Source organism: Nipponia nippon, unplaced genomic scaffold (genome assembly GCF_047370975.1).
Source record: "Nipponia nippon isolate SJK-2023a ecotype South Korea unplaced genomic scaffold, ASM4737097v1 scaffold_8, whole genome shotgun sequence".
Taxonomy (NCBI): Eukaryota; Metazoa; Chordata; class Aves; order Pelecaniformes; family Threskiornithidae; genus Nipponia; species Nipponia nippon.
In genome coordinates, this window is record NW_028262402.1 from 30,782,275 (window position 1) to 30,809,538 (window position 27,264).

Below are 27,264 nucleotides of genomic sequence, written 5' to 3' on the forward strand. Positions count from 1 at the left end.
GGTGATATACAGGGAGGAATAACTAAACACAGAGTAACGATAGTGTGTTCTGTTTACCTTATGTTTGTGTATCTAAATACCGTATCTTTTGGATGAAAACATTTATTTGTTATCTCTTCAATTAATTTCTTTGATATGCAAGAGTCATAAGTCTAAACAACTATTTTTCTCTAACAATATTGAGTCAGATGGAATTTTACCTTGCATTTTTATTTACACTGAAGAAGTAGATAGCAATATATTTGATAAATTTCAAAACAAAACAAAAATTAAACCATTTTGACCTCACAGAAATGTTTTTTATGCTTTTAAAACATTTCATTAAAACACACAATTTTACAGAATGCTCCCATTTTTACCTAGTGACATTCTCCCATAGAAAAAAACATGTTATCACAAAAACGTTGCTATTCCATGAAGGATTAAAACAATTAAAAACTTACAAAATGTTCTTTGGTTATTGGAAACTGAAGGGAATGTAGAATCAGTCTCTTTTCATATGACCCAACCCAAAAAGCAATTGTTTCTTCCAGTGTTTTTTTTTTGTATTAGAAAAGCAATGCTGAAAAATAATAAAGTTGTAGCTGCTTTTGCCTTTGCAGACTGGTCTCTTTCTTCTGTGTTCATTTCCCACTATTCCCTACAAAGCAGAACATTTTCCCTGGTGAAGAAGATCAAACAGGACCTGAACCTGCTGCCACTTACATAAAAAATATAGTAGTTCACTGTTCTGTATCCATAGCTAAAGGACATAGACAGGGCCTATTGAAATGGAGAAATGCCAGATTCCCCACTTTTGAAAACCAGATCGATTAGATTTGCTAACGTAACTACGGTTTTATGGTGTTCTAATACCACCCACATCAGTGCAGATTACCCCTACTCTATGCCAGTGTCACAAGAGAAGAAGATCCAAGAAAAGCTGGCCCAATAAGCATTTATTGTTCTTTTACACTTAATGTCAATGTTTTTAATTATTAGGAACACTTTTATGACAGTATATCTGACTGTTTACAAAGTAATATAAGACACAGGAAAAAGACCACATAAGTAGATGCAATCCAGGCACAGCAATTTTCAGCACTTCCCAGAGAGTACCCAAAAACCACCTTAGGTCCCCGAGCAGCAGCTTTTCCATCAGGAGCTCTGAAGAGGTCGAGGAATGTGTGAAATCACTTCCACTACAAGCAGGTGGCATCATATTGACTGCACACGGGAGGAGTGTCGCGGGCATTGTTTATCTTCGCAAGTACATGGAACCCATTTCAGTCGTAAATGGGTTTCTGATAGGTCCACTGCAGTGCACAGTGTGTATTTCACTAGTGTGAAGGACTAAAATCCTCCCACTCTTAGTCAAAACCAGCTCTTCGTGAGCTGTTCAAGTGCATATGCATTAGTCATGCTTACCCATTCTAAAACTTATTTTACAGGACAACAGTATCCTGGCACCTCCATGATACTGAACACCAGATTCTTTCTGTTCCCAAATGTGGATGTTCATCCATTTTCACTGCTACTGCACACACAGTCAGACTGAGAAGGGAATCAAATACTAGAAATAATAAAGTCTAGTAGCTGGATGTAGCCAGATATGTTTCCTGCAAATTGCAAAGATGAAGGCAGACAGTAAGGTGACGGATAACATTTTGTCCTTTTACTTTAGTTACTGAATTGGTGAAATTTAAGCCTGGATTTAGGCATTTCAGACATGCTTGAAAATGTCAAACCTGACTTTCATTTAAAAAAGCAAGCAAACAGAAGTCAGTTCAAGTTTAATTGTTATATTAAAAAACATCTGTCTCATTGATAAACATAGCCCCCATTGATAAAAACAGGACATCCAGCGAGCATAAGCTGTTGGGAGAGCAGGCCCCTCCAGCTGAACACAGCGTTTTTTTCCTCCCTTGTCCCTCGTTCCTCCCCCTTTCCAATGAAAAAAAAAAAGAAGATTCAAATGAAAATTTAGATTACAATAGCTATATTAAGAAAGTTGAAATAGCTATTTGAGAAGAAAAACTAATTACCCAGATATTTTTTCCTTAGAGTTTATTAATTTGCCTAATAGAATAAGAATTGGAATTGAATATCAGTTAGCCTGCATAATCAGTACTACCCTGAGCCTGCACTAGCAAGACATTACCATGTTTTACATCTGCATATAAGCCAGTCCAGCACTTGCCTAAGCCAGTAAAGAACAACTGAAATTGTACAGGATAGGGCAGAGACTAATGGTTTTGGTCATGGGACTTGTATGATATATGATGCAATAGGTGTGGATCATACCTATGAGGTAATGCATTTAAGCTGGCATACTGATGTTAGCTGTGGAACACCCACTTAGCATGCCCAAATTTATGTGCATGGCAGATAATGTGAGCACATACTACACTCATTCACATGGTTACTCTTTAAGTGCTGCGTCTGATCCGGGAACCAATGACTAATGCTTGAAAGACAGCAAGGCTTGCTTTCTTAAACTGTCTCTGATCTGTGGCCAGTTGTTGAAGTCCAGCTTCCTCAAATCAAGGCAGTCAAAAGGGTGAATATAAACCACACTGAGCTGTAATCTGACTTCACTCGGACACCATCCAGAAGCACCCACACAATCAGTTACAGAGGACATGTTTAAATAAGCAGCAACTCAACACCTGTCAGCTGCTACACTTGAATTAGCACTTAAATTCAGAGCCTTTTTCAAGTGAAACCCTTGATTGTCTGCACTTGCCACACACTGGTTTGGATCACACAGCAAATTTAAGGCATGCAAACCAGATTTCTTTTAGAGGAAACTAAACCAGACCAGAAGCTGTGCTCCCAGTGCACACCAAAGGACCCTTAGCCTCTAAGGATCCAAGACAAGCACTAGCTCTTCAGACAGTTTTGAGGCACCTGGATAGTGGGGATATTTGGTCCAACTAACCAAATTAGATTGAGTCTGACGTGAACCCCTGAACCATGCTTAGTCTAATGTAGGGACCTCAGCAGCAGCCACTTTGATCTACTGAGCTGCTGGTAATGTGCAGAGTCACTTGGTAATGTAGATGAGTATAACCCAACCAAACAATAAAGATGGGATCAAAGCACATTAATACATTATTTGATGTAGATCTAAAGGTTGACCTTAGCAGATACAACAACTGAGCTCAGGAATGATAATTTAATTATACAGCCGTACAGATATGCTAACATGCATAACTATGCACAGCTTGGTCAACTGACCTACTGGAGCTGCATGTGTTGGAACAGAGTTTACCCACACTACAAAACAACTTAGCCCAGATCTGGCTTCTGAAACCATAAAATAGCTACATGTCGTTCAGTTCTACAGTTAAATGATAGGACTATGAGGATAATTACCAATTTCCTAGCCCAAATGTTCCTCCTAATTATAAACTGGCTGTGTCCTGAGGGATGCTGTTCTCTACCTTGCCTGTTAAACAGCACTTGACTGGGGCTTCACCGCCACAGTGTGGATAAGGAATAGTAAATCGCATAAAACTTGTACATAAAAAATACTTGTGGATTGAAAAGGGCATCTGTAGATAAATGAGGATGAAACAAAGAGTAGCTCTAGAAAATCTTATACTTCCTGAGGATGCTTCCCTTCATGAATTAAACATTACCATACTATTTATTTCTTACAGAGAAGGACAAGAGTCATCCATGTTGTTATGCATTTGAGACAAAATTGCACACAAAAATTCAGTAGTCAGGACTGACAATACAAAAATCTATTTCTTTCTCCTATTTCCCATCTATTTCAGGTGTGTTTATTTATCTGTGTGTTATTTAGTGGCCAGAGTTTTAAACATTTTTCAAGCTAAGGTGGACACAAAGCAGGGAAAATTCCAGCCCCCAAAATGACAGTCTGACAAAATAGCCTGAAAAAGGGTTATATTACCAGGGAAGCCAAACTTAACAATAGGTTGCTATGTGCTACCTCCATAATTAAGTGTACTTGTCTCAAATGTCATTCCTTAAATGAAATAATAATTTCCTACTAGTGACTATTGAAATGTGAGAGACTACTGGCCTAATCCTCACCTGGTACTCAGTGCCAGTTTTCAGCCTCAATGGGTCTACTCACAAAGGTATTACTTCAGAGGTTCACAATCAGGGTCACTGTTTTTTTCCATAGCAAACAGCAACATCATCAGGGAGCACTATAATTTCAAACAACTGCAGTAATAAAATAATAATCTGACAAAAGTCAAGGGTGGGGGAAAGATGCAGTAGCAAATCTGAAAAATAATACTTAGTTTAGCTGTTTTGGCCAATTCTTTAAAGAATAGGCCCTTTGTGTTTGGTTTCCACTATGATTGTACTGCATATCCAACTTGAACATCGGTGCAATTTGAGCAGAACTGTAACTTCCCAATATATTTTGACTGTTCAATCTTAGGGAACAGTTCAAAAAATAGACTTAGTAGTGAAAATTTCTTGATTCTATTAGATTTAGTATCTAACACAGAGGAATTGTATCTGCAAAATACTGATACAAAAGCTCAGTTTGTATTGTCTATTTGCAAATAAGCAGCAGAAAATTATGTATTCAGAGAGATTTTGCTATAGCTAATGAATGTTATTTTTCTCTCTCTAATGTGCTATTCTAGTTAACAATTGTAGCACTATTTTTAGAGTTTGAGGTTGTAGTATAGGCTATGAGTCTAATTAGGCAAGGAAAACACAATATTACTGGAGTGGCCAACAGTGTTATTTCAGACAAACCTTTTGAAAAAGTACCTGTGTTTTCCCTGATATCTTAATTTTAGTTTTTTCATGGTGATGTTGATTCCCCTGCAGCTTCTCTTACAGAAATTTATTCCATAAGATTTGTATCAGTGCTTTTATATGTATTCTAATAAGTGAACAAACACAGGCACTTGTTCATTTTTACATGTAAAAAGTTCCAAATAACAATGCTGTCTCATTAATTACTGGATATTTTTTAAGAGGAGTTCTTGTTAGACCTTAGTTAATGATAAAGTGCTAACTAATGAACTGATACTTTGCAGCTTTTGGACAGTACACGAGTTTACTGATTTTGTTGATACTGCCTCAATCATTAAATATGTGTTAATAGTAACAGGACTAACAGTCACTGAAAATAAGCCCTACAAGCAGTAAGGGCAATCTAATCTAAAATATCAGAAACAGTAGTTATTATCCACCATCTCAAATGAACACTTAATAACCTGGAACTAAATCCCTTCAGGCTCCATTTATGATATGTACAGACTTCTGCTGCAGTGATGACAAATACTCCATTTTCCCAGAACTAATGACCCCTCTATAATATGTACTAGGAGGCTGACAATTGTGTGGAATGGGTCTGTCAACAAACTAACAGAGTGCAGCCATGTTTGAAAAGTTTTATACCTAAACCACAGGCAAATTTCAGTATTTCTAACCCATAATAAGCCCCTCTGGAGCCATATCAAAATTCTGTAGCATGTGTTTGGTCAAGAGAGTTTCTGCATACACTTTGTTTATTTTCAGTTTGGTTACCTTTGGCTATTACAGATAATTAGGAGCAATACACAAAAGTAATTAATATGTAACACTTCACTGTGTTCTGACAAAATACTAGTGTCTCATGGGATGTGTTATTGCTTTAATTGGTGGATGCACTAAAGGATATCCTCTTTATCTCAAAACCAAAACAGTTCTTTTTATTCCAAGGCACCTGTGAAGAAGATCTTAAAGTAGGTACAGGTGTATCTTACAGCCTTACTGCAGGCATTTTGACAGCTCTCAGTTAATATATCACTACAAAGATTAAAGATGCAGAAAAGAAATATATCTTCAACTACACTAACTGCTATATTTATAGTTTAACTTCAGCACTGCCTTTACATGCCCTGGAATCACCAGGGAAAACAGCCAGCCCCAGTGACAAGGCTAGCATCTCTCCCAGCAAGCTAGTTTTGAAAAGCATAATATTGACTAGCCCAAATACTGCTAGATTTGAGCCATTGTTTTCAACAAAAGACAGCAAATTTGAGCAGGTATACTGCCTAGTTCCACCAGTGCCATCTTCTCTTTCAGTTACCCTCTTACCTGGAATCTCTAGCATTCAATTGTAAAGGCTCCCATCCAAGTGTAAATTCTCCTGGCTGCCAGTCCTCAATGCACCTTAAGAAAGTCTGGTATTTCTATTGGCAAGTAGGCAACAAGAATCCACAGCTAGGCTGCACGATTTTTGAACAGCGGAGCTTTATGTTGTCAAGAGACAAGAGCAAAATTTGAATTGGGAAAAATACTGCCTTCTAGCATGAATTCTAGTCAATGTGACAGGCTTTTTGAGCTTTGCTCTGATCTGGCATGTAATTACTATGTATCCCTGCTCTGCAAGCTGTATCTCCTAAGCTGCAGAGCAGTTGCTGACTTGCACACATACATTTTCTAACAAGCAAATAGTTCTTGAAAGACTTGTCTCAGAAAATTAATTTCTAATCATTGAAAACAAAGAGAAATAAAAGCAGTCAATTATGCCTTCAGATGCTTCAAATTACTCCAGATTAACACATCAATTAAAAAGTAAACCAAGCTAAACACATGTATGTGAATTTTACCTGCAAGAAACACAGTTTTTCTAGCAGCATCATTTAATCAGTTATAACTGAAACAATGAAAGCCTTCCACACAGAAGACTGGAATTACAGTTAAAAATAAGTTTTTCTGTTCCAAATAAAAATACTTGTAGACACACTATCCTAAATGTTTCAGCAATTCCACTCTCAAGTTTAGGAAAATGTCAGTTTATAAAGCCCCACCTCCAATCTGGATGCAACACAGACACAGTGCTCTGTGTCCTGGTTTCTTAATGTTTGGTGTTCTTGCCAGCCATAGGAGGAATACATCAGAAAGGAAAACCATGCTAGGGAATGTAAAACACTGATCCAACACATCCCCCTAGCAGCCTCAGGCACACAGGTTCTAGGAAGCTCTAAAGACAAAATAAAGCTGCTTGCAGAGCAAAAGACTTTTTATCTTTTGTTTTGGTTTTCTGTTGTTTCTTGGGGGGTGGGGGTTTTGGGAGGAGGGGTGTCAGAGGAGCAAGGTCAGAGAAGGAACATTCAAGTCCCCATGATAGTACTGGAAAGCTGAGCTTCTGCTCCCTCAGTCTGGAACCAAGTTTTGCCTTTTCCTGCAGGATACATTTCACACCTCTGTATCTGTGTCACTGAGAGGGGCCTCCACCATCTTCTCCAAGTGCCAAAGAGACACACAGATCTGTGCAAGAAGGCCATGTGAGAGGGATGGCCACCCAACGTAGCTGCCTCCACAACTGCCGTCCTGCTAGCAGGGCTAAAACCCAAAGCTACCACCCAATCTTCTTTTCACCCCCAACCACTTAAAGCTGCCTTTCAGTTATCAGCAGTGAGAGCAACAAACACCCCACTAGGTAGCAATGTGGGAAGGTGCTCTGAGGACAGGAATCTAGATACACCCTGACTTTCTCTTCCCTGTCACCCTGAAATTGCATGTGACAGGTGCTGCGTGAGAACTGCTGGCTGCTCTCATGTCAGTCCCAAATGCAACCAGATGCGGCAGTGGGGCAGTCACAGGACAAACCCCAGTCAGTGCAAGTGAGGCGAAGTTCCTCTTTGGTGTTCCCATGCAGCTCTATGACAAGAGGAGGAAGGTATAAGCTAGAGAGAAATGGAAGATGGAAATGAAAGTCATGGCAACAGTGCCAGGGCACAGTACTAAGCAGACTAACAGGTGCTCTGGAGCCAACCAGAAGACCCAGAAAAGAAAGCTTTTAAACTGGTTTTGTGTATTTCTCTAGGCAAGCAAAAGACTGTTTAAATGGAAATTTTGAATGAGTTCTTTGAAGTCTGCTTTCTCAGGTGCCCTTTTTGCCTATGTTAACATTTCTCAGAATTTATGGTTGAGTTGTCATTGAAGTCATACTGATTTTTAACCCAAACAGCACAGAAAAACACTTGATACTTCCAGTCCCTGGCATTCAAACTTCATGGACTATCCTTCCTGAAATTCATAATACGTTTTTAAAAAAATCAAGAGATTAATCACTAAAAATGCTGAGTTCTTAATTGTTCTGGAGTTTCGAGCTTGTGGGCCTTTTCCTACAACTCCACAGGCTTCAAGCACCTTTTGCACCTTAAGTCCCCAGTCAGACTTAAAACACGACTTTCACTCTGTCTTCAGTCTTTCAATTTCTAGAGGCTTTTACTAAAAGAGCCTGAAACATCCTGATATCTGACATAGAATCTTAAGAGCTGTCAGTGCTGATGATAAGTTAAAATAGTCAAATTATTATATTGCAAACAAATGATGACAAAAAACTATTTCTTATGGGTCTTTTCCAACCTAAATGATCCGATGATTCTATCCTGCCCCAGAAGCAAATTGCTTTATAGGACTACTTTTATCAAAGAGAGGCTTGCGCTAGTTTCATCCTCTTGAGCTCTCAAAGTCACACAAAACAATTGAGCCACTGTAACAACTCACTGCTACCAGAAAGGCCATGTCCCCCCGCTGTCCGGCCTGTGCATCTGCTCTGCCTCTTCCACCTTGCGGCTGCAGGCTTCTGCACATCGCTAATTCAATCCTCTGGTGTTGCAGAAACCTAGCCAGAGTTTTTCTGGGTGAGACTTTGCTGGAATAGGGAGACCTGGCTTGCCCAGGAGCGTCTGACAAGCCCCCTTGGGTAGGCACAATGAAACATCAAGTAAGTGAAACTGAGAGTGGAGCTGCAGTGGGGAGGAGGTATGCAGTGTGTCTTCACATTCAGATTGCCTTATGCCACACCTGACTGAGGTGCAGCCACACCAAGCAATTTCATGGCACATGTACTAAATTCATGTGCAAAAAATCATTTGGATTCAACGGTCTTCAATATCTAGGGCTACATCCAGAAGGTTCACTTATGTCTTTGCTGCCTTTAGCCTTGAGAATTGTGCAGGGTGTTTCCAGACACCCTGGAAGCTCCCCTGGGAGACTGAATCAATGCATTCTTGCTTCCAGCTTTATGGTGGTGTGAACATACAGCAGTTGGCCCCCTGCTTTTTTCATTCAATGATTCACGTGACCTTAGGATGAGCAGTCATCTTTTGGCTAACCTTTTCTGGCTGTAGTCCTGGTGAAGCTTTGAGGGTTGACTGGGAAGTCCTTGCTTTCAGGGGATTCAAAACTCTGAGACTAGTTTTGACTACATCTAGCAGCAGGGGAAATCCAGCAAATTCATAATGAATCTCAATCGATTAAGTGTGCCTCCTTCATCAAATTAGCAGGACTGGTGAGGAGTCCTGACTTCTAAAAATTCTCTCTTCATTGGCAGTTTCTCAGAGTCCAGTGTTAATGACCTTCAAGTCACACTACAAGACATAAATATCTTAGCTAGCAGAGTAAAGGTGCCACAGAAATTAGTAAAATAATAATTCACTGTCTATGGAGTTACTGAGAGTGCATGAAGAGAGAGACAAGAATGAACAGTCATTCTCAGCAGCTTTATGTTTCCTCTAGATAAAATTCAAGAGATAGTTTGAGATCCAATTTACAAGGAATTGAGATTTCAATAAAATTTGCATCAAGGGAATAAGTAAAAGCAGAAAGATATTCAGAGCTAAAAGAGAAACTTGGGAGGAGGGTACTAACAACATTTAACATTTCTTTGTCTCCAAAGAGAGGAAGCATCATTAAAAGAAGCAGCTCAGCTATTCTCACAGGGGAAAAGAGTTTAACACAATATAGTTCAGTTCCCAAAACTCAGGGGGCTTTTGCCGTGTTAGTTAGGGATAGGCTAATAAGCTCAGGTAACTGAATTCATGCTTTAATTGGCATCTTTCCCCAACTGCCAGATAATATATCGACATTATTTTACCTACTCCCTGAAGAAAGGTTTTGTTATACCATAATACAGAACTCCAAGAGCATACATGGTATTGCTTTTTTGAGGAAGTAAGTCTTAAAAAGATCCTAAAATTTCATGTCAAGTTGTATTTGTGAGAACTGCATATTTTAAAAAATCTGTCAAAAAAACCCAACCCTTCTTCCTATAGCACAGACATTCATAGAGCTTAGCTCTTCAATACAACTAAATGCAAGATATGCTGTTAAAAATTAACTTTGCGTAGGCATAGACTGTCACAAAAAATATAAATACATTTGAACAAAGTAAAATGCTGAGCAATAATTAACAAAAATATTATTTGTATATTCAATATATTAAACATAATGTACAAAAGATCAATATTAAATACAGCATATGTATATGTAAAAATATTTAGTAATTATGCATATAGATTTTCCCCACTTATGATTTCACAGATTTATTCATAGCCAAGCTAAAAGCTAAATTTAAATGTTTTTTGATGAGTTCAAGGCAAAAGGAGAGAGAGAAGAAGAGTCAGAATATCTGGATAGATCAAATCCTTTTTTTTAAGAAACGAAAACTAAATAGTAAATTCATTTCTTCTTCCCTCCCAAACAGCTGCTGCTCTGTGGCTTGAAAACTGATCTATTGGTGCAACACAAGGCAGAAGTTCCAATTTTTGGTGTTTTCTAGGGCTTCCACAGAGATGTTTTGGCAGATTTGGTACTGCAGTACCTAATTGTTGGTCCCAGTTGTCTCTCTCCCAGGTTCCCAGGCTCCCAGCCCATGCAGGTACAATTTGGTGAACTAGCTTAAGCCAAGAGTGAAGGTTTTGCATGGAAACACGAGTCCTTGACCTGGGACAACTGAAGTACAGACATGACTTCCATTCTGTCATCCTGGCTAGGAAATGCAGTAACCTGTAGCTGGTAAGGAGAAATGGGCAGGTGGTAACATCCAAAATTCCTGCAGCTAAATCTGACATAGCTGATCTGTTGGGAGTCTTAAACCTGCCACTGAAGCTGTCACAGAGAGCTAGCCTATGTGAGCCATTTTGGTCAGCACCAAGGAAAAGTCAGGGTTAGTCTACGCAGCCCAATCAACCACTTTTCAGATTTATTAAAACAAGTAAATTATCAAAGGAGCCAAATCTTAGCCCTTATAGGACAGCAAGAAGGATGAACAAATGAGGTAAAGGAGGAGCTAAAATGTTGAACCCTTCACCAGGAAGGCACGACAAGAAATTCACTCCTCTCCTGACAAGTATGATCATATTGCTTTGATATCTGAAACCAGGCAACGAGCAAGAATGTAACACGATAAATAGCTGGGCTTTTCAAACCTTTATGAGGCTGAGAGGTACTTATTTGTACATGGAAGTTATCTGCTTTATAGTGCCTTTTAATATGCTTGTTTTCTCTCCAGATGAATCAAGGACAAGTAAACTGGAACAGAGGGAAGAGTGCCACAGCTTTTGAAATCCAATCTCTCTTACCTTATACTGCTAATTTGGGGATGGAGGAAATTATGTGGTTCAATTTACAATTAGGATTCCTCCATAATGATGCCTTTCCTCCATAGCTTTCATATAGGACACAAACCTTTTCCAGAAACCTAAAAATAAAGTATATTGCACAGTCCAGCTGTAGTGTTGTTTAACATGGTTTGACAGATTGATCAACACAAATATAGACAACACAAAAAGACAGTGAGGTGCTCTGATCAAACCTGATTTGAAGGGCATGGCAAAGGAGCAATCTGAGCAGCTGTCAAAAGGGTAAACTTTCTACAATGCAGTTAATGTTCCAAGAAGTTCCCTATTATGTGCTGATAAACAGCTCTCCACAATCAGGTTATGCATGTTTATGTATTGTTTTTGCATATTGATGCTCACTCATCCCATCAAAATTAAAAATAATACATTTAATATAGGGTAAAACTCTCTGTATTCCAAGTAAACCTGCAGTGAAGGCAAATCCTGTGCCCTTTACTGCAAAAAGGAAACTAAATATACACAATGCCAAAACTTCTTAATTAATATTACCTCTGGTTTTGGCTTGCCAGATTTCAGCAAGTTTAGCTAAAAAACACTTTTATCATTCAGGGATTTTGGTTGCCACCTCCATTAACCATGCCAAACTATCCTTTAGGAAATGGAACCAGCAGTTTGTTAATATACTGTATGTTAACTCAGAAACATATTTCACTTCAATTTCCTTCTTTTGGGGAGAGGGAAGGATGAACCGTTACTCAGAATGACAGGCTGAATGTCTAAAATAGCACTCATAAACCAAGAAATCACCAAGGCATTATTTTTCACTTTGCCAAAGTTTCACTGTGCAAGATTGTTTATCCTGAGTAAAACTAAAGATCCATGGGAAACTCATATAATACCAGCAGCATAACAAGGTCTCAGTCATAATGCTGCTGCTTGGCAGATCAAGCTCTTCTGGAATAAGATACCCCAATCTTTTGAATTGTATGCCTTTCCTCTGCTTGGCGCACAGAGTGACTACACTGAGTCACCAAATTTGCTTCACGTAAAGCAAAGCACAAGCACTATTTTTTTTTTTTTTTGCTACACTAGATTTAAAGAGCATTCAGAACAAGTTATGTTTTTTGCCATAGCTTTGCTATTCTCTGTAGCACAGGTGATGGCTATAGATAGATGGAGGATAAGTGCCACAAGGTAAAATCTCAGCCCTTACAACTTAATGGAGCTCTGCCGTCACGTTCAGTGTTGCCAGGATTTCAGTCCAGCTTCATTCATCAGCCAAAGAATGGCAGGGAGTTGGAGTCAGCTCAGCTTTAGGGGTAAGCACATCGACCTACTCAGAATATTTTACTGTTATTGTGAATTTAGGTAAATCCAGCCTCATAGTTCCTTCTTGCATCCTCCTGTAATCTGGTCTCTCTTTCAACTCTATTCTTTCCCTTTTTTGCTCACTGGCAGCAGTTCTTCTGAGGGTCAGAAGAATCTCTCCTTCATTGAATCAAACGCCAGAGCACCCCAGGCAGGAAAGCTGCCTCCACTCCAGGCACTCCAGACTTCCTGGGCAAGGACTGTAGTAGTCTTGGGAGATGACTGAAGAATACTAAATCAAATTACCGTAGGACATTTCACAATATTTTATAAACCAACAATTCCACAAATTTCTTTCTCCTCCTCCCCTGCAATTTCCCCAGTTTACAGCCTTGAACATATAATTCATAAACACATAAGATCTTGGTGTGATGTCTAAAATAAAAGAACTACAATCAATTTTTCATTATTTGCACAGACTCTTCTGCTTTTGCAAGAGTTCAGACTCAAACAGCATAACATTTACAGAAATTGTTGGAGTGCCACCTATTGGAAATAGATGTAAAAATGAAAAAGACTTTGGTTAACCTGCATAAAATAATCATTTATTACCCAAGTGTTGGTTTAACTATATCAAGTTAAAAGGTTTAAAATGCATACATTTCATGTTCTGTTCAGAATTATGTTAAAATTAATATCAGCGTGTAACTTAAAAAAAAAAATGAGCCTCTCTAAGGGGTAAAACACTGGAAAGTGGTAAAGATTTATAGCCCTGAAGTATAAAATAGCAAAAATCAGAGCAGATCCACTAGAATAACCACCTGCTTAAAACCTGAGTCACATTACTAAACTCTACATCCACTGTTGGTGTAAATTTTATATCAGATCCTGGCTTGCACTCTGCAGAGACATATGTAATCTTTAGGCTCACACAGTTTAGCTGCATTTTAGACTCTGAATGTAAATGATTAATTTTCCCTATGGAAAGCAGTCACCTTGGGATAAACCAGCCCTGTCCTCCCACAGAAAACTTACAAATCAGTCTTGGGACAGTACAACCAGTTTTAGTGAAATGATCTTTAGCTGCCATTTCTACTCAGAAGATACTTGGGCAATGCCACGAGTAACTTCTCTCCTTCTCTGTCTCCCATGAGCAGGTAAGTTTATGGGGTTTTTTCTCACTCCGTACCCAGCTGTTCCATCAAGCCTTCTAGTCACTATTAAGTGAAAGTGTGTTGATTTACACTTAAAATTGAACGAGACTGCAAAAAACTTAAGCAATTGGAAAATTTGACCCAGTTTTGAACCTTGAACTTGATCCTTGAGCTGTCTGCCCTCTCTCCTTTCTTCCTGCCCAGCAAGCAGCAGGTTTGGAGTGCCACTGCCTGAAGAGCAACACTACTGAAATCCTCATGCATCTGCTTCATCTCCTCCTCTTTACTATTGCAGCTTCCTCCTCTGTGGCTTTATGAGCTCTCACACTAAAAGAAACGACTGTGTTGCCTAGCTCTTTTCTGCCCAAACATCCCAAGCTTGATCTCAGAATAAGACTATTCCTCTTCTGAGTCCTTTTGTTAATTAGCACTGGCCCCTGCCCAGCTCATGACAGCTTTTTTGACAGCTCTTTTCATGTTTGTGCTTAAGAGAGCTACACAGACACATAGAGTGGGAGCTTTTGTAGACGGCTCTAGGAAAAAAAAAAACAACCAAACTGCAGTTAATTATACCTGATAGCATAGAGCAGAAAAAGAAACAGAAGACTGACATGGCACAGAAACAAAGTGAAGCAAAATATACTGAGTGTGGGATAATACACATACTGTATTTCATATATTCAGTCCTCAGAATTACTCCAGCAGCCAGCCATTCAAATTCACTCCGACATCCTCGGTTGTCTAAAATTCCCAACTCCAATTCTTTGGCTAAGTACTATTTTATAATATGTTTACAAAAATGACATACGGAATTGAATTACAAAAATACATGCTATTTTCTCTTATTTGCAGTAAAGACTAAAAACACCTTTTCCATTAGTGTTTCTTATGAACTGATTTTGATAGTTAGTGACAGGATCCCTTTCTAAATCGGTTCCTAGTCTGTCACACCTTTCATTCCAGCAGGTGTCTGATACATATTTTCATTCTTCACAACCACTTCTTCTTTGTCTTGGTAGCTTACATCATTCTATCAGTGCACATTTTTTTACTCCTTGGTTTTATCTTTTCCTCCAGATCCCACAGAGTATGCTCCAGGCTTCTCTGTGGTTTATAAAAGACCTTTTCTCCTATGGCTTTCTCTTAAAACTTCAATCATTCTCTGCCTCTTCTTGAGGCATGCTCTCACATATAATTTCCCTTCCTTAACAAGCATATTTTCTTCTTCTGGGGACATATTTACAACAAAAGTTCAGGGGAATCGGTAGTAGCATTTCTTTTGTGCAACAGTTGTAGACTCATGTCTGAGAATAATGACGTGTCTCCTATGGCCACTGCAGTATCTGCACCTATATTGTATACTAAGAAGAAGGAAATGTGAGGAGAATAAAAACACAACAAAATTCTCAGTGAAATCAACAGGTCTGCTTCAGGTTTCATGCCATATTTTCAATGTAAAATGACTATGCCATAAGCATTTTAGGTGAGAATTAGTAGGGGTAAGCACAGCAGTAATTCTCTGGTGTAGACAAAAGTCTTGGAAGACATATTTATGACCAGATTTTTGTAAGTCGAGATCCTGGGCTCCTCCTAGCCTTCTTTTCCCTTCCAACTGAAACTTTTGGGCAACTCTAGTAGTAGTGGAAAATTAATCTGGGCCCATTCCCCCACTCAGTGTCTTTCAGACTGGCAGTCAAGACCTAGCTATGAGGTCACCTTGCTATTCTAAATATTCATGTACCGAGAGCTCAGTTTTAGTAGATTTCATAAAAATTTGGTGGGGGAAGGAAATGTAGTCTGCTGATTCTTTTTCTGCTGGACTGCATGAAATGTAAATTAGGTGAAGCTAATCTCTGTGCTGTTGTTTAGATACCAGGACTCACTCAAATGGGAAAAGAAAATTGAATATTTTAACTTTTATCCATAGCCTGGAAGAAATTACAATTTCAACATGATCTTCAATTGTAGATAGCTTATTCCGATCACCTCCTAAAATTTTCTCAAAAGCTTTTCTGAGCATATTTTGGAGTACTACAGAAACAGGAGTTCAGCTGCCTCCATCAGCTAAAAGCAGCAAAGGCAGATGTAGGAGTCCTGTTGGCCAGGCTATACAAGAGCTCTCGACAGGTTACATGGCAGCTGTGTATCGAAATTCAATTAATAGACATATTTTTCATAAGCAGTTAACATAGCTGGATGAAAACAAAACAAGTAAGTATGTAACCGTCTTTACTCTCACTCTCCACAAAAAAAAAAAACAACAAACAAAACCAAAAACAAAACAAACACAAAACAAATAAAAAAACTCAGGCTTCTTCAGTCATTTTAGGATACTGATCATTCAATTTAACATGAATAGGCATACTAAATGAATGAGGGAATTTATAATTTCCACACTATGGATTTCTCCCCTGTGATATAAATATCTGTAAAAAGCTCCCACAAGGTACAGCAAAAGACACCTTTAACCTTTGCATACATAATTTCAGATCAGCTCAGCATCATTTTTCTCAGAATGAAACCATATGTCACCTAATGGCTCAGGGGAGATACTGGCATATGGAGCCTTTCATGCTTTAACGGCCAGTTTGAATCCAGCCCAGGTCAGTAACAACCAACATTGCTATATCTGAAGGCTGTTGGGTAATCTATGTGAAATGAGTCAGCCGTCTCGGCCCAGATCCTACAGCAAAGTTGTCCACCAGAACGCAGCCACTGCAGATGGCTCAAACTCTCCCTTCTGTCGGTAGTATCAGCAAGTCAGCCAAAGATTAAATGAGCGTTGCACATACATGAGCTTTCACATTGTAGAAGTCACTCTCCCAAGCCAGGGACAAGAGACGTTGACATGCAGGGTAATCATTGAGAGACAGTACCCTGGAGGGGTACCCTGAGTACCCTCCTCAGCTAGTCACCTCCAGCTATTTTGCATTAGCATTACAACACCTCCTCCCAGCTCTTCTTTCCTACGGATTTAACCCATTAGACAGATCAACGTTTAATGCCTGCATTAAAGGTCCACGCAGGATAGTAGTTGAGTAATGACAACTCTGTTGTCTAAAATGAAGATTCAGACCTGGGAAAAATCTTTTTAAAAAGAAGGAGAACACAGCATTAAACATGTCATGATGAAGGGAGCTTAAAACATGCAATCATTTTATGAAAGTTGAAGAAAATACTATATGATAACAAACAGTTAACTTTCTTTGAAATAGTATCCAAGAGTAGAAAAGAATTAAACAATAATATTAATACATGCATTGCAGTAGAGAACACTGAAGGCTTGAGAAAAAAGAAATTTTAAAGCCTCTTAGGAAAAAATTACTAGGGACCCTGTTCCTAATTTTTAACACGAAGGATTTTTATCAGTATGAAAGTTCTCTCTTTGCAGTAGTGAAAACATTGTGTGTCTGTATTATCAGTCCTCAGTTAGGCTTCAAAAAGTATCATTCTGCTTTTATTTCCTACTGGAAAATTTATGAAGACCGCTATTTTAATGCATAGTGTGACACTGATGTACAGCTGGGGAATGAAGCCAGGCAAATTAATTGATAATGCAGTTCTTTATGCACTCTGTGGGAGCTGTGTCACAAAGGAAGCTAACAGTAGGTGTTTACAAATAAAACAGAAATTGGGAGGTGATTTTAAAAACAGTACTATTTTTACTGATCAGATTCTATTCCACGTATTGCCAGGTAACCAAAGAGCTTATATGAAAGCGTTAGTGTGAGTGAGTCATTAGTTCATTGATGGAACAGCTCATGTATACCTATTTATGCATTCTTTTTGTGTTACCAGGCTTGATATTTTGCAGTTTTTTCCCATTGTAGCTTTGTGAAATAAATATGCATATACCAGAAAGCAGCATACGCAGTTTACACATTTGCCTTTTTTTTGCTACTGTAAATTTTATTGTTATTTTAGAAAAGATACGTATTATGTCAAGTGCTGAAAAGGACACTGTCAGATTCAATAAATACTCCCTTTTGTCACTATAGTAACGAGACTGTTATCTATATCTCAGCTCTTCCTCTTGTGTCAGACCTGACTCAGTTCACTTACAAGGCTCCACACTCCCAGTCTCCCAGAGTATCTTTCTGCACCTATCCTATGTTGTTAAGCCTCATAAGCAGAGCTGTAGCAAAGATGCCGAGAGGGGGTACCACCCCCGGCGTAACTGTGTGTGAAAAGATTTCAAATGAGGTATATAAGCCCCTGTAATCCACTGACTGCTGTGACCCAAGTGATGAGCTGAGCAAGCAGTGCTGCAGAAGATGAAGAAATGACTGGTGAGAGCTGCGTGCTGTGCATGGGGCTTGCATACCCAATTCCATGGCTGCGAGAAGTGGGAAAGTGAAGTGCTGTGGAGGGATGATATCCTAAAGTTACAGTACATTGCCCTTTCTGAAAACATTCAGCTGAATTCCACCACTTATTTCTTGAGGTGCCCAGTGATACATCACTGGAAGTTATCTTGACTTCTCTCTTAAACACTACCCAACTATCTCAGCATTTATACCCAGCTACAGATCAGAGGTTAATCTGATATACCTCAGCCTTTGTTATAAACTCAAGCCATGTCTTCTCCTAAAGCATTTGATTTCAGAGAATATATACAACTATAACATGTTCATGCAATATGTATTACATTTACTTTTTCCTTTTCAAATGTTAATTTTTACTTTGTATTTCTATTAGGCATGGAGTTCAGGTTTGCAAAGGTTTTTTGCAAATGGAGTACAGACTATGGTTTCTTCCACTTCTATTTTCTTCATCCTGATAACAAGGTGTTCTCCTCTGGGTTGCAGAAAATGTAGAGGGCAGTTTAAAGTGTATGTGTATGGATTAATCTAAGATTTACCAAAAGAAGATTAACAACAATATGTCCATGACTGATTTAGGGAATTTAAAAAATAGTACTTTTTAACCTCAAGTTGGGTTCAGCACAAAAAGAATACACATTTTTCCACAGGTACAGTAATGGTGATGAATTGTGAAAAACAAGACATTTGTCTCAGTAGGCTAGGTAGTCTACGTGAACACTAGAAACAGTGCCCAGTTAAAAACACAATATGTATAATACCCTTAATGCAGTTAAACTGACAGTTTAGAAAAGTTAGAGAAAAATCATTGTTCTGAGATAATGGTTTAGTAGTATTCTGTTCAGAAGTACCATTGGTCTGGCTGAGGAAGAGTTATGATGTAATTGATTTTCACGTGAAGGACTAGGATATTTCAGCCAGATAAGGTAAAATGGAACGACCACAGAGGCTGACACTTGGACTGGAGAGCTGATTGTACCTCTTTTGTATTTGACTCCCTTCTTCTGTACTTACAAATTAAAAAAAAAAAAACAAAACAATCACAGCAGTTAAGTAAAGGGTAGCTAAAATGCACATATCCACCATTAATTAAATAATTCACTGAACAGAAAAAGAACAGCCTGTCATCCCTTCCTCAGAGACAAGACAGTTAAGTATTCAAGCTGACTCCTCGGTAATGGCCAGGCTCAAGTACAATTTGGGCTTGGGATACCTTTACTCTGACAGGAAGCTTACTACACCATGACATGACATGCCTATCCCTTTTTCTAAACCTCTAGCAGGAGCACTGTATTTTTACTTCCCTTGGACCAGAAAAATTTAATCATTTAACTCGTGTTTTAGATTTTTCTCGCAAGAGATCCACACACAGGCAGCAAAGAGTGGTGGAGGGGAGCCTGGGAAGATATAGAATCATAGAATCATAGAATCGTCAAGGTTGGAAAAGACCCTTAAGATCATCGAGTCTAACCGTCAACCTATCACTGCCAAGTTCATCTATACCATGTCTTCAAGCACCATATCTATCTGTTCTTTAAATACCTCCAGGGATGGAGACTCAACCACTTCCCTGGGCAGCCTGGTCCAATGCTTGACCACCCTCTTGGTGAAGAAGTTTTTCCTAATATCTAACCTAAACCTCCCCTGGTGCAGCTTGAGGCCATTTCCTCTCGTTCTATCACTCATTACTAGGGAGAAGAGACTGACCCCTACCTCACTACAACCTCCTTTCACGGGGTTGTAGAGACCAATAAGGTCTCCCCTCAGCCTCCTCTTCTCCAGGCTAAACAACCCCAGCTCCCTCAGCCTCTCCTCATAAGACTTGTGCTCTAGAGCCTTCACCAGCTTCATTGCCCTCCTCTGGACACGCTCCAGCACCTCAATGTCCTTCTTGTAGTGAGGGGCCCAAAACTGAACACAGTACTCGAGGTGCGGTCTCACCAGTGCCGAGTACAGGGGCACTATCACCTCCCTGGTCCTGCTGGCCACATTATTCTTGGCCACCTGGGCACACTGCTGGCTCATGTTCAGGTGGCTGTCAACCAACACCCCCAGGTCCTTTTCTGCCAGACAGCTCTCCAGCCACTCCTCCCCCAGCCTGTAGCGTTGCATGGGGTTGTTGTGACCGAAAGTCACATCTTGAGTAAGAAGAGTCAGCAGATCAGACAGACAGATGAGCCTGGTGACAGACCTAACTGCCTGGTGGGGGACACCTAACTGCCTTGCTAGGAAGGTCGCTGTGGGACAGCAAGCTCAGCCTGAGCGAGCAGTGTGCCCTGGCAACAGTGAGGCCAACAGAGTCCTGGGGTGCATCAGCCAGAGGTAATCCAACAGCTTGAGGGATGTGATGATTCCTCTTGGTGCTTGTCAGGCCACACCTGGAATAATTCATCCTGTTTTGCAGCTCAAGAAGGACACTGAAGAACTGGAGGAGGCCCCAAGTTGATTAGAGGATTGACAAATCTGGTATACAAAGAAACATGGAAAAAATGGGGTTTGTTCAGCCTAGAGGAGGGAGGGCTCAGGGGAGACCTAATGACAGTCTTCTAAAAGCTAAAGGGCAGATGCAGAAGAGGTGAAGCTACTCTCTGCACAAGGATGCACAGTGACAGAAGATGCAACAGACACAATTTGTGTCAGGGGAAATGCCATCTGGATATAGGAAAAAAATACTTCACTGTGAGCACACAGTCCGGGGCAACCCATTTGAGCAGGGAGATTGGACCACATGTCCTCCAGAGGTCCCTTCCCACCTTAACCGTTCTCTGATTCTGTGACAACTAAATCTTGAAGGGGTGGAATCTCCTTTGCTGGAGACACTGAAGACTCAGCTTGACAGGTCCCTGGATAACCTAATCCAGGGCCCCATTTTCAACAGAAAGCTGGACGAGGCAATCTCCATGGTCCCTTTCAATGTAGACTTTTCTATAATTTCTATCCTACTGGAAATCAATGTTTTTTTAATTTGCTTGCAACCAGATTGGACAAAAAGACAAATTATTATCAAGAATAATTATTACTTTGAAGCAGAAATTTCAGGAAAAAAAGCACACTAAAGCAACTGTTTTGGAGCTGTTCAAATGTATTATTGTATCTGCTCAGTTCAGCACAGACCTGTGTCCAACCAGCTGGTACTCTGCCTCACTATAGTCCAGAGGCTTCACGTCTCCTTTTCCTGCTATGGGACAGACACCAAACCAGATAGACGACTGCTGTCATCACAGAAATTGTGGCCAAAGTCTGGTCAGAAGAGAAGTAAGAATATTAGCTATGTTCAAACTATACCTTTGTATTGAAAAACTTAGTGATATCAGTATGTGTCAAAACCATTTTTAAGTCCCACCAACAGTGTAAAAAAAAGTGTTTACCTATTCAGACTTCCAGAGCTGCAAAGACTACATCCTTTTCCAAAAAGGCACACATTTCTTTTGTGAAAAATTCTGTTTATACTGATTGCTACAGAGGGCAAAAACTGTTCTGGGAGTACTGTTGAGTGAAAAGTGAGCATACTCATTGTTTTCTGGGAGTTTTAAAAGGGTGATGCTAGGACAGGACTATGTGCCTGGTGATTTTTTTAGAATGCAATATAATTACCTTGGGGCAAAAAGAATCACAAACATAATTGGCTACGTTTTTAAAAATCATTACTGACTCTACCTTTTTAAAAAGCTTTTATCAGTGCACAACATTTCTTTCCTTCACCTCAAGGCTTTTCACATTTGGAAACACCCTTGTCTGGTACGAAGTTACCCGATTCCCAGTACTTCCATTACCTCAGATATTAGCAAGGTACTTACTTCTCCTCTTTGACTCTGAACTCGGTGTTGCACCCTTTTCCACATAGTTACATACTTTCCTTCCTGTGATGACTAGTACCACACATGCTATTCCTCTTAGATTGCCAGATTCCAATCTGAGGAATACTCATAAGAAATAACAGTTCTGACACAATTTAGCATAAGGAGCTTAAAAAAAGTTACGGTGCAGCCCAACCAGCTTATTTTCTCTGTCCCCTCTGCTATTACATCCAGGTACCTACTCTCATTTATTTGTTGCTTCCATAATTTTGCTATTCATCACACTTCCTGGTAAGTTTTCCAGACTAAAAATAAACCCGTATTAAACATTATTTGCTAAGAATACTAACAGCTTGAAATACGCCACTGATGTACACAGCTTGTTCCATCATTCTAAGTATGCCATAGATCAAGCTATCTACCTGTGATGGTGAGCATATTAAATCACTTGAAGTTCCATTTGCATGATCATCTTTCCAAACACTCTTGCTGTGTTGCTGACTCAAGCACTTTGAAAGACTCACTCGAAATTACTGTTTAAAAAAAATGTGAACATTGTCTCACTGAGTATGCAGGAAATGAAATGTGTTAGCACTTATCCATTTCAAATTAGATTCAGCACACAACTGTCTAACGTGAGTGCACCTAGCTATAGTTTACATTTGTCTCTCCAGTAAGCTTTTTAATCAAAAGTAATTTAGTGTTAAGCATATCGAAAAGCCTTTCATTAGCCATCGATGGGACGTGATTTATTCATATGCTGTGTGACATATGTTGCTGATGCCGTTGTCTATCACATCTCCAGTTTTAAATAAGTGTTTCAGTTTTAGGTTGATATTTTTGTAAAAAGCACATCTGCAGTTTTGCATTGTGCAAGGCAGGAACATTCAGTATGCTCAGGGTGTCTGGTTTGCCCTGGTGACTGAATTGCAGAACTAGTCAAAGGACATCAGGTGGCAGATTGGAGGGGATTTTTCTGTTTTCTTGGGTCATGCTGGGTTTTGTTTTTCCCAAAGTAGTTTCAGGGCATGATTTTCATTTGCATACTGTTTTTGTAGCAGTTGCAGTTACCTCCCTGCAGGACTGCGATGCAGTTCAGAACTTTTCAAGTAAGCAAGAAACAAGGTCACCAAGGCCTTATTTTGAATGAGGCATCTATCCTGAATAAGATATTTCATTGCACAATCCCACTGCATGGGAAAGCAAAGTTCAGTGGTTGTGTCAAGACATGGCTGTGGGAAGTGGTTCAATGCACGAATAAACAGGTATTTTCCACGGCTGACTCAGACAACTCAACAAGACCACGTTACCTCACACATTTATATTAACAAAAGCATATTTTTGAAATACTGTTGTGAACATGCTCAGTGCTTTTAACAAATTGAAAATCGATGTGTTTCAATATATTGCACAATTCCTAGATATTCTCTAAAGACAGACTACAACTAGGCAGGGCAACAACATTGTGCGAATAGTTTCTTACCTTACTAAATTAAACACAACAAACTCAACAACATGCCAGAATGAAATCTTTAAAGATGCATGCTTACAGCTCACAGATTTAGTTACACAGAAGCAAGTCTTTCGAATTCCTTCAGTAACGTGCACTTCTATGAAGCTGCCTTTATTGTAGGGAAGTTGGTGACCGTGTCTGGTAAGAACTGCTCAGGTGCTCTAGTGGTGAAAATTAGCAGTCTCTTGTCAATTCAGGAGGCTACAAGGAGGGTAAAAGGAGAGACAAGCAGCTCACCAGCATATCAAAAAAAGTCCATTTCCATTCACCCTGAGGAATCCAATTCAGATGAATATCCATCACCCAAAATATTTACATTTTTGTTAAAATACATGGCATCTCATGTGTGGCAGGAGATACTGTTCAGCCTCATTTCCTCAGTACTGACCTTGTGTCTCCTCAAAAACTTAAGGCGAGGAACAGAAATGGAATTTTTTTACTCTGTTCTTCCCCCCACCACCATGAGGGATGAAAACTTGCTTTTACGTACTCTTGCTATGTGCCCATACCTCAGTCTGTTTCTGCCAGTCTCTTTCCCTTTGACAATATTTGAACCTTACGTTCAATTTCAGCCAAATAAGACAAAGGGGTCTCAAAGGAAGTTGCTTGGAAATAGGCAGGCAACGAAAGGAGAGAGACCGCATTAGTGCCCCAAAGATGGAGAGGCTAAAGCATGCATTCTGACATTATTAGTCACCTGAGATACCCCTTGAAAGAGAAACCTGGTGTTTCTCAGCAGTCTCTGAATATTCCAATTGCTAGCAAAGATTAGATTGGAGCTCATACCTATTAGACCCCATAAGGCACAGACATCCACTGGGAACCAGGTCTTAATAGTACTGTAGTTCCTGGAGGAGCTGTTTTTCTCTCTCTCACACAGCCCTGCTCCTTCTTCCTTCATTGTCTTACAAATGAGCTTCATTTTGTATGTGTGTGTGATGAACTGTTAAAAATCTGCTAAAACAGTCTCCCTCAGTATCATCCTGATTCCACTTTGCTTCTGTGGTGAAATGCAGCCTCTTCTGCACCGAGTCCTTCTGCTCCCCACGTATTATTGCACCCAGCCCCTGAAACGAACCGCCTCTAGTTATCCATTACTTCATGTAAAGAAGGAAGGCACCAGAGCCCAACAGTAATAAAGGAGTGAGGAATATCTTCTACGAAGGCTGAAGAGGGAGTTATTCCTGCCTTTCATCACTGGGAAAGTATTTCCTGCCTCTCTTTTGACAAGCGAAACATACACACACACACACACACACACACACTCTCATCTCTGCCCCACAAAGACCTCCCTAATCTGTAGGGGACTGACTGGTGTCAGTCAGTGTTACAGTCTACGTGTATGAGTCAGGATGCTCTCAAAAGCAATCTTCAGCTAAGCTAGAGCCAAGTACAACAAGTGATAGAAAGACAGGCACAATTAACTTGCAATGTTTCCTTCACTAAAAAAAGGGTATTATTTGAATTATGAATGGATATAATTACCTGTATTTGCTATACAGAGTCATCCGTCTCAATAAAATAATACTGTGTGAACAGATATATTTTATGATACGGAATGGGGCAGAGAAAGAAAACATACATTTTACAAAACTCCTTTTTTTGCACATTAATCTGGCAATATTAAAACAACGCACAATGGTTTTAATTTAAACAAAATAATCAAGATCATTTAATTAAATAAGGTTTTTGTCATATGGAACTTTTAAATATTTTATTCCACCAGCAAAATCTGCTGATGAACTTGGAAGATTTCCCACTAAAGCAGATGGAAACAGAATCTGGATACACATTGCCATCTAGTGGAGCCCTCCCCGACAGGGCATGCTCCAGAAACCTCAAGGCTTACTTTACTCGGAAGCAGCTCGGTTCGGATCTGGTATTGATATTTAACAGAAAAAAAGTTTTTTAAGATACGTAAGTATCGTGGTTTAACCCCAGCCGGTAACTAAGTACCACACAGCCGCTCACTCACTCCATCCCGCTGGGATGGGGAAGAGAATCGGAAGGGTAAAAGTGAGAGAACTCATGGGTTGAGATAAAGACAGTTTAATAGGGAAAGCAAAAGCTGTGCACGCAAGCAAAGCAAAGCAAGGAATGCATTCACTGCTTCCCATGGGCAGGCAGGTGTTCAGCCATCCCCAGGACAGCAGGGCTCCATCACGTGCAATGGTTACTTGGGAAGACAAATGCCGTCACTCCGAACATCCTCCCCCTTCCTTCTTCTTCCCCCAGCTTTATCTGCTGACCATGACGTCATATGGTGTGGGATATCCCTTTGGCCAGTGGGCGTCAGCTGTCCCAGCTGTGTCCCCCCACAGCTTCTTGTGACCCCCAGCCTGCTCGCTGGTGGGGTGGGGTGAGAAGCAGAAAAGGCCTTGATGCTGTGTAAGCACCGCTCAGCAATAACTAAAACATCCCTCTATTATCAACACTGTTTTCAGCACAAATCCAAAACATAGCCCCATACCAGCTACTAAGAAGAAAACTATCCCAGCCAAAACCAGCACAATAAGCAGCAGCCAGTCTTAAATGCAGATTGCACAGCAAGAAATAATGTTACAGTTTAGGTCAGCTGAATCTCTGTTGGGATATCTTAGTTGGGAAGTAAGACAAAAAACCTCTCACCCTTAAAGCACTGCTTCAAATCAGAAGTAAAACAAATAAATACGCTTGTCTGTTCCATTTTAGGAGAAGTACATGACTGCTAAAGTGCTCTATTTCACAGTTAAGACCACACTCAACAAGTAAGGCAACTGAACATTTATTGTGCTCAGAGAGGTGTATCCCTTAGGGCAGGTTTGAAGAACAGTGGGCCAGTGGGGAAAAATCTGAAGCTCCCCTACTTAAGACCTAGCAATTCATAGATGCAGACGTTATACAATTTTGTCAGCTCGGCAACTTTCCCAAGCATGAAACTTCTTTCAAAAATTGAGATGTTTAGCTCCAAACTTAGATGAGTCAGGGAGTTATTTGTGGAGTGATTAATGAATACCAAATAAAGAAAGCCACAGAGGGATGAGTCATATCACCATAACACCAAAGAAATAAAAGGTATAGCCCTTCTGGTTCCTACTCCTTTTGTGGCTTTTTGTTTGCTTGGTCTCTGTATATTCTCATTATTTAGAGTAATTTCCAGCTATTGTACTTCAATTTTAGTTTCTTTAATTATTTTTTTCTACAGAGCTGACTACAGATGAAGTATTCATCCTCCTGATAACTGTACTAAACAACCTCCAGACTGCAATCTCCCAATCTTTTTCCTCCTGAGTCAACTAGTGTTAGCCCTAAAGCCTTTTCACTATGAAGTAACGAAGTTCAGTCCCCTCTCTAGCATTATCACTCCTTAAATTTATCAACTGGGACTTATCTGCACTTTTTTTGACAAAGAAAAGGCTGTCCTCACACAGGTTTCATAATACTTCACCTAAATCAAGACTTGGCTGAAGAGCTGATGAAAGCTGAAGCCCAACAAGAACGAAGTTGATGGGCAGTCACTGTGTGGTCAAGATGACTAATGTGAGAGGGAGGATGAAAATAATCACCACATAGAAATCAGGCAAATGGGTTTCTAGGCAGATAGCATGGTCGTCTGGCTGAGCAAGTAAATGTGGCTGCAGTGTGAGAAGGAAGGAGCAAAGATAAATCCATTGCAACATGAAAGATGGCTTCAGGGTGACTCAGTGACACCTTCAAGGTTAGGTGAAGATAAAGACACCCATTTTTAATCAGAGTGTATGCACTGCTCAGCCTACAGTACTAAACAGATTAATTGGTGGTTGTGGTCTTTTTTGTAGACTACCACCAGTGAAAAGCATAAAATCAGTCATT

General features: G+C 39.8%; 1 long non-coding RNA gene across 1 annotated transcript in view; it reads right to left on the reverse strand.

Annotated features, from left to right (window-relative positions):
* Positions 1–1,460: 1,460 nt before the first annotated feature.
* The window catches only part of LOC148050552 (uncharacterized), a 41,362-nt gene continuing 15,558 nt past the window's right edge, over positions 1,461–27,264 (reverse strand). Inside the window, exon 3 of the long non-coding RNA XR_015701073.1 lies at positions 1,461–1,598. This is a non-coding gene — a long non-coding RNA (uncharacterized LOC148050552). The remainder of the gene's footprint in view (positions 1,599–27,264) is intronic.